At 40.1% G+C, this 7,860-nt stretch overlaps 1 pseudogene; it reads left to right on the top strand.

Annotated features, from left to right (window-relative positions):
- Positions 1 to 1,698: 1,698 nt before the first annotated feature.
- Positions 1,699 to 2,559, top strand: LOC101558482 (40S ribosomal protein S6-like; annotated as a pseudogene).
- Positions 2,560 to 7,860: the final 5,301 nt, after the last annotated feature.

The following is a 7,860-nucleotide window of genomic DNA, read 5'->3' as shown; positions in this document are numbered from 1 at the left end:
AAGGAGGTTAGACCCCTCCCCATGAAGTTCCTCAAATTCCCTTGACCTCTCCCTTAATCTGATTAAAATGTGATCCAGCCTAAAGAAGACCATCACCACTCCCAACCTGCCTGGTAACATCCTTAGCAACAGACTTTTACCTGGGAAGAAGCCCCACGTGGGAGCAGGTTGAAAAAACCCTATAAAAGACACTTTGAACAAAGGAAGGGTGTGCATATGCTGCCTGCGCCCATGTGCTGCTTGTGCCCATGTGGCCGAGCACATGTGGTGCCCAAGCACATGTGTCACACTCATCTCCCCTCTTGAGATGTGTACTTTCATGCTTTCGTGTCCAGTGCTAGGATATGTGTAGGAGCTTTCTCCACCCTTGGAGAAGCCTGCATTCTCTCTTGAGTGAGAACTCTTACTATTCTCTCTCCCACTTATCCCTTCTTCCTTCCCTCAAAAACCTCTAAATAAAATCTGTTACTTCACTGCTTGTCTACTCCTGAAATTCTTTTCTGCGAGCGAGACAAGAACCTAGTAACCCTGGGTCCCAGGTGGAGGAGGCAGTTGGGGAGAAAGTGACCGTCTCTCTCCTCCCTGCTTCACTTAAGTCACCCGTGGGACCCACCAACATCAGTATGTGTTGGGGCTGGACTGAGCTATGAGGGCAAGCCCATGTAAACTGTACTCTACCACGGACAGGAACATAGGGACCCATGAAAATGGATGAGATTTCTCGTGTGTCTTGACTGGTTTGGATGAAGCTGAACATTTTCCTCCTTCAAGTTGCCTTCAGAAAATAATTTCAGTCATTGAAAGGGGCAGTTTTCCTTTTCTCACAGAAGAATGACTGGTCTTTGACATGCAGATCTCAGGTGCAAGCCAGGCCTGATCTTTGACATTGTAGATCCTGGGCTCTGGCCCAGACTAGTCTTTGGGACATAGATTTCAGGTGCTGCAGAGTTTGTAATTGAAATGTAGATTTCATGTGCAGCCCAGCCTTGTCTTTGGGATGTAAATCCAAGTGCTTATCACCCAAGAAAGGTTTCTTTTTGTATCTTTTTTCTATCTTCTTTCCTGGAGGCCAAAATTACTGGCCTGCAGATGCAAGGAAACAATATATGTTTTGCTGTCTCAAATTTATTTCTGTAACTTCTTTTGATGCCTTTGGTGATGTAACTGTATTGTGCCCTTTAGAGGTAGCATGATCAATAAAAGGAGATCACGGGGCTCTCTACCTTTGTCACAGAGTTAGGGAGAACCTTGGCCCTCCATGACATACATTTCTTCTGCGTTTTTTGTCTCAGTGCCTCCAGCCGCACGAATATTCATGCAACAGGTTAGCATATTTTATTCATGAGTTTCGGTGAAGATTAAGACCTAATCAGTTGTAAAACCAAACAACAATGAAACTCCTTATAAACAAGATTGTTATATTGGTGAATTCAAACTTCATGCTGTATTCACCATTATGCTAGAAACTAACAAGCAAACCAGGAAGTAGACATTGCTCATTAGCCCTGTTTTCCCCGACTGGGATATTCCCAAAAACATCTATGAAAATGCATAGGGCATTAGATAAGGAAAGTACATAGGGCATTAAGATAAATAGGTAATATATCTTGTATATGATATATCAGCCATATAATTTTAAAAATTAGGTCCACAGGCCTCTTTTTTTGTGGCGGTTAAGAGGTATTGGGCTGTTTGAACATGAAGCTGAACATCTCGTATCCAGCCACTGGCTGCCAGAAACTCATTGAAGTGCATGATGAACACAAACTTCGTACCTATTATGAAAAGCAGATGGCAACCGAAGTTGCTGCTGATGCTCTGGGAGAAGAATGGAAGGGCTATGAGGTCGGGATCAGCAGCGGGAACGATTAGCAAGGTTTCCCCCATGAAGCAGGGGGCCTTGACCCAAGGCCAGGTCTGACTACAGCTGAGTAAGGGCATTCCTGTTATAGACCGTGGAGGACCAGAGAAAGAAAGTGCAAATCTGTGCGTGGTTGCATTGTGGATGCCAATTTGAGCGTTCTCAACTTGGTCTGGCAAGCTACCCGTGGCGTATTGGGTATGCCAAAAATAGTAACAATAAGTCTCACAATGAGAGACATTACTGATGCCCACTCGAACAAATCAATGAGCAAGGGGATGACAGTGACAGTGACAGTGACAACTTGGTCATTGTAAAGAAAAGGGAAAAGGATATCTCTGGACTCACTTAATCACTGTGCCTCAGCATCTGGGGCCCAAAAGAGCTAGCAGAATCTGCAAACTTTTCAATCTTTCTAAAGAAGATGATGTCCGCCCGTAGGTTGTAAAGAAGAGTAACCTAGGACCAAAGCACCCAAGATTCAGCGTCTTGTTACTCCATGTGTTCTGCAACACAAACGCCCACCGCGCATTGCACTAAAGAAACAGTGCACCAAGGAAAACAAAGAAGAGGCTGCACTACCGGTGGTGAAGAGAATGAAGGAGGCGAAAGGGAAACGCCAGGAGCAGGTCGCCAAGAAACCGAGGTGGTCTTCTTTGAAAGCATCTACCTCCAAGTCTGAATCCAGTCAAAAATGAGTTTTCTGAATAATGAATAATTAAGACCAGACAAAACTTTCTAAGTAAGTAAATAAATAAATAAAAATTAGGTCTACAAAAGAAGGATGATAAATTCTTTTTTGAAAAGTAAATGCAAGAGAAAATGTTAAGTTTTGTGAGATTTTAATTACTTGTCTGTTAAATTAAAACGCATTTAGATTTTTCTGTACTATTATATTACATTATATTATATTACATTATATTTTCTGTACTATTATATTACAATGTTATCTTTGTGGAATTTCAGAAATTTATCATTATTCACTGATGTACGTGTGTCATCATGCCCAAAATAAATAAAAAAAACAGAAAAGAGAAAAGAAAATGAATCACTTTGTCTGGGCCGGTTGGTTTAGTTTTATTTGTCTACAAGGAGGTTTTGATGTCAGTGGGCCCCACAGGTGACTTACGTGAAGCAGGGAAGAGAAAGACGGTCACTTTCTCCCTAACCGCCTCCTTCACCCGGGATCCAGGGTTACTGGGTTCTTGTCTCGCTCACGGAAAAGAATTTCAGGAGTAGACAAGTAGTGAAGTAACAGATTTTATTTAGAGAGTTTTTGAGGGAAGGAAGAAGGGATAAGTGGGAGAGAGAATAGTAAGAGTAACGCACTCAAGAGGGAACGCAGGCTTCTCCAAGGGTGGAGAAAGCTCCTACGCATATCCTAGCACTGGACATGAAAGCATGAAAGTACACATCTCAAGAGGGGAGATGAGTGTGACACATGTGCTTGGGCACCACATGCGCTCGGCCACGTGGGCACAAGCAGCACATGGGCGCAGGCAGCATATGCGCACCCTTCCTTTGTTCAAAGTGTCTTTTATAGGGTTTTTTCAACCTGCCCCCACGTGGGGCTTCTTCCCAGGTAAAAGTCTGTTGCTAAGGATGTTACCAGGGAGGTTGGGAGTGGTGATGGTCTTCTTTAGGCTGGATCACATTTTAAGCAGATTAAGGGAGAGGTCAAGGGAATTTGAGGAACTTCATGGGGAAGGGTCTAACATCCTTAGGGTCTGCTGAAGGTTTTATCAGGTCTGTTTTCTGTATCCACAGGGTGGGTCATTTTCAGGATTCTCTTTTCTGGAGACTTTGATAATCTGTTTCATTGTCAAGGGCCTTTCCCTATCTACCTGCCTATAGTACAAAAATAAATCTACATTATAAAAATGTCTGCAGATAGGGGAAATGCTTGTGTTCATGCTGACTTTGCCACTAATTAGCTTTGTGATCTTATTCATTTTGTCCAATCATTTTCTGCTATACTTAACTGATGTGGAGAATGCTGTCACTTGGAGTTGGAGGGATAGTCCAGTGGGTAGCACACTTGCCTTGCCTGTGTCCCACCTGGATTAGATACCTGACTGAGTCAGCCAGGAATGACTCCTGAGCCCAGAGCTAGAAGTAAACTTTGAACACAGGCAGATATGGCCCCCAAACGAAACAAAACAGAAAAACAAACCAAAAAAAAAATTATCCTCACCAAGTTTCTGCAAAGAAAACATGAAAAAATGTAGGAGAAACCCTTGGAGAAGTACTTGGCATAAAAAAAAAAAATTTGCAATTCTTACTATCATTGGTAATCAATATGGACAGTTGTAATTTTTTATTTAAAAAGCTATCTATTGACAGACCCACCTTAACTAAAGTTTTCGATGGCATATATAATATATCTTGCTGTGGAAATAAGTGAAAGGGCCAATTAAATATTTTTGCTGTTCAGGATATTTAGAAAGGTTAGCTTTACTTTCACAATAGTCAGCTACTAAATTAATCAAAATCTGTTAACAGTATTAGTGGTCACCATATCTTGGAGTGTTAAAAATAGATCTTATGAAAATCTACAAGTAAAACATATTCTCAAGAATTTCATTAAAAATTTTGATTTTACAAATTCTCATTGAGAATTTATTAAGTATAATTATAAAATAAATTTATTTTAATTTAATTTATAATATAAATTTAATTCATAATTAATTTATAATTTATTATATTTATGAAATTTATGGGCTGGAGCGATAGCACAGTGGTAGGGTGTTTGCCTTGCATGCAGTCAACCTGTCCCTCTCCCGCAGGACCAAGTTATTCCAGGGTCTGAAGAGGCGCTACCTGAAAAGCAAAGGCGAGAAAGAAGAGGGAGACCAAGCAAGGAACTGTTGTCAAGGTCTCGTTTATTGAAGGAAAGTATACAGAATATATAGGCTGAGGGGCAAGGCTTTTGCAAGGGGGCCAGGGTGGATCATGCGGGGCATTCGAGGGGCATTTGAGTAAGGGGGATCAGCAGGCTGGAACATGATATGCCTGTCATCTTTGTGGGTTTCGCCCTTGGTACGGGATGTCTGTTTCATAATACAATATCTTGGTGGGCACTCCCTGTCTGGGGAAATGGCTAAGTTCTCCTTTTCCCAGGGTCCCAGTCCCCCACATCAACCCTGGTTGGATTATTCAGCCCCTCTCGGAGAGTCCGGCAAGTTACCGAGAGTATCTAGCCTACACGGCAGACACTGGCAAGCTACCCGTGGCGTATTCGATATGCCAAAAACAGTGACAACAAGTCTCACGATAGATACGTTACTGGTGCCCGCTCGAGCAAATTGATGAGCAATGGGATGACAGTGACAGTGATGAAATTTATATTTTAATTTATATTTAATTCATAGTAGATAAATAAATTATAGTTAAAAAATAAACAAATTTATTTATTTATTTTTAATGAAAAAAAGAACATAAAAAGCACATAAAGAGGTGTACTAAATTTATTACAGTGCTGTATATAAAAATTTAAGAAATTAAATACCATTACCATTTAGTCTTTTAAGATTTCAGGCATATTACATATTAGTCAACTGAACTTTATTTGCCAATCTGTAGAGTGTTTTTTTTAAAACTATCTCTATCATCTCTCTCCAACTCTCTCTGTGACTCTCCAACTCCCCAGCACAGGGGCTAGATGCTACACCCAGTCCAGTAGCAAAATCAACATAAGAAAGCCCTTCCTTAATGCCCATCAGGCTCAAGGAGGGAAACAAAACCTAGGACTATTCCTCTTCTCCTTAGTCCAATAATTTAATTAACGTCTTAACATCTTAATTCTACTTCTTAATACTAGTTATTTTGTATGGACACAATAAAAGATACATTGAGCTTGTAGGGTGGTTCTCCTGAGAACATCTCACCACAGACTCACACTACGATGCTCAGGCCAGATTAATCATTCCTAACTCTAGCAGGATCCGAATCTAGTTATTACTTTTTGGATCATGACAGATTTTGTGCATGACTATGCTCTTAACTTATAGTTAAGTATTATGGCACTTTGGCCAGGCCCATTATGATGCCAGGGTAGCACATAGCTTACAGCTTGCCCTGGGTCCATCCAGTCCCTTGTCGGGACTCTGCCTTTGGGGTGCTAGAAAGTAAGGGCAACTGAGGCTTAAGTCGAGAGAACAGATGTCCAGGAGATAAATATCAGTCAGAGTCAATTAACTCCCAAGTTACGAAAGCATAGCATTAACTGTCTTCTTGTGTCCATACAAAAAGGACATTGCTCTGAATTAAGTATTCAAAGGACTTAAGGAGAAGAGGAAAACAATATTTATAGGTCAACAGAGCACAAAGAAAGAAGTTAGAAGTAAACACAGAGGAATAAGAGCACTGTGATGGGATTAATCAAATAAACCTAAACCTCCTGTGGAAAGGACAAATCAATGTTATTCTACAGGGAGGCATCACCTTCCCCAACTTCAAACTGCACTACAAAGTGTTAGTAATTAAAACAGCATGGCATTGAAATAAAGACAGACCTGCAGACCAGTGGAATAGAGTTAAATATCCTGACACACACCTTCAAATATATTATCATTTAATCTTTGGTAAGGGAGCAAGAAATATGAAGTGGAGCAAGTGGAGCAAGGAAAGCATCTTTAACAAGTGGTGCTGGGAAAACTGGACAGTTACAGGTATAAACATCTATAGAGTGTTGAGCTATGAAATCCTTTCATTGTGGAGGGTCCCGCTTCTGCCCTTGCTTGCTGTGCTTGGGTTTTCTTCCAGGGCATGAGAGCTATGTAATCAAATATAGACCTGTACTCAGAAAGGAACTGTGTTTGGGTTAATGCTCTGCTACTGTTTTTTTGGGAGAGGGAAAGGAAAAATTTTTTATTTTGACAATCTTTTAGAAACAATTTTTTAGATGCTTGAATTAAGAGTCCTTCATTTTCATCTGGCACTGGGTCCTCCAAATTATATATCTGGTTCTATCCTCTTTCTGTGGGGTGAGGAGTACAGAGGGCCAAAGCATTATATCCTTCTTGAGAGTGACATCTTTCCGTCCTTCTGCTCCTTCTGAACCCCAACACATTTCACATGTCTGAAACTTAAAATTCCCTGATACATTGCTGTTGTATCTGCAGTCTCCATGGGTGGGAGCTGATAGCTCAGGAGACAGTTCATCTGAAGACCTTACCTAGTCATATAAACTTCTAGGCTGAGGAAATACACACTAATGTGGTGTGAGTCAGAAGGAACTACACCTATGAACTTGAGGTCTCTCAGGGTGAGGACTAGAGTTGGAGAAGAAATGAGGCTGCCCCATGGTCCATCTGTTCTTGACTTTTCATGTTCCAGCATGGCATTGCAAGTGGTCAAGGCCCTGGCCTTTATAATCTTAATTAAAGTATAATTATAAAGATAAGAGATAAATACATTTTACTAACTGATTAGTGAGATCGATAATTTTTGCACGGTTATTCATAAGGTATAAGTATGTTCAATTATATTTTTACCCACTAAACCTCAAATACTAGAGAATGATCTGAATATTGTTTTATAATAGAACTTAGCAAAAACAAGTACATGTTTTCTATTATCATTTTAGGATTATATGAAAAATGATAGATAGGCATTAATATGTAACATCATTCTTTTCTTGGTTATGGCTCATAAACCTATCTCTGAGTAATCTGATGGTAGTTTGCTCTTTCAGACTGAAAAGAATCCAGAGTGGTAGGGTAATTTTCCCCTGGATCTCAGCAAAATGTTCTTTCTTAGAGATGTTCAAATATGGACTACAGTATTATCAACTATTAAAATTCTCAGTTACATAATGCTCGATTCTTTTCCGTCTGAAAGAGCAAACTACCATCAGATTACTCAGAGATAGGTTTATGAGCCATAACCAAGAAAAAAATGATGTTACATATTAGTGCCTATCTATCATTTTTTATATAATCCTACAATGATAATAGAAAACATGTACTTGTTTTTGCTCAAGCATTATGTAACTGATA

This window comes from Sorex araneus, chromosome 5, assembly GCF_027595985.1.
Source record: "Sorex araneus isolate mSorAra2 chromosome 5, mSorAra2.pri, whole genome shotgun sequence".
Taxonomy (NCBI): Eukaryota; Metazoa; Chordata; class Mammalia; order Eulipotyphla; family Soricidae; genus Sorex; species Sorex araneus.
Note: the sequence above shows the minus strand (reverse complement) of the source record. Positions and strands in the feature narration are given on the sequence as shown.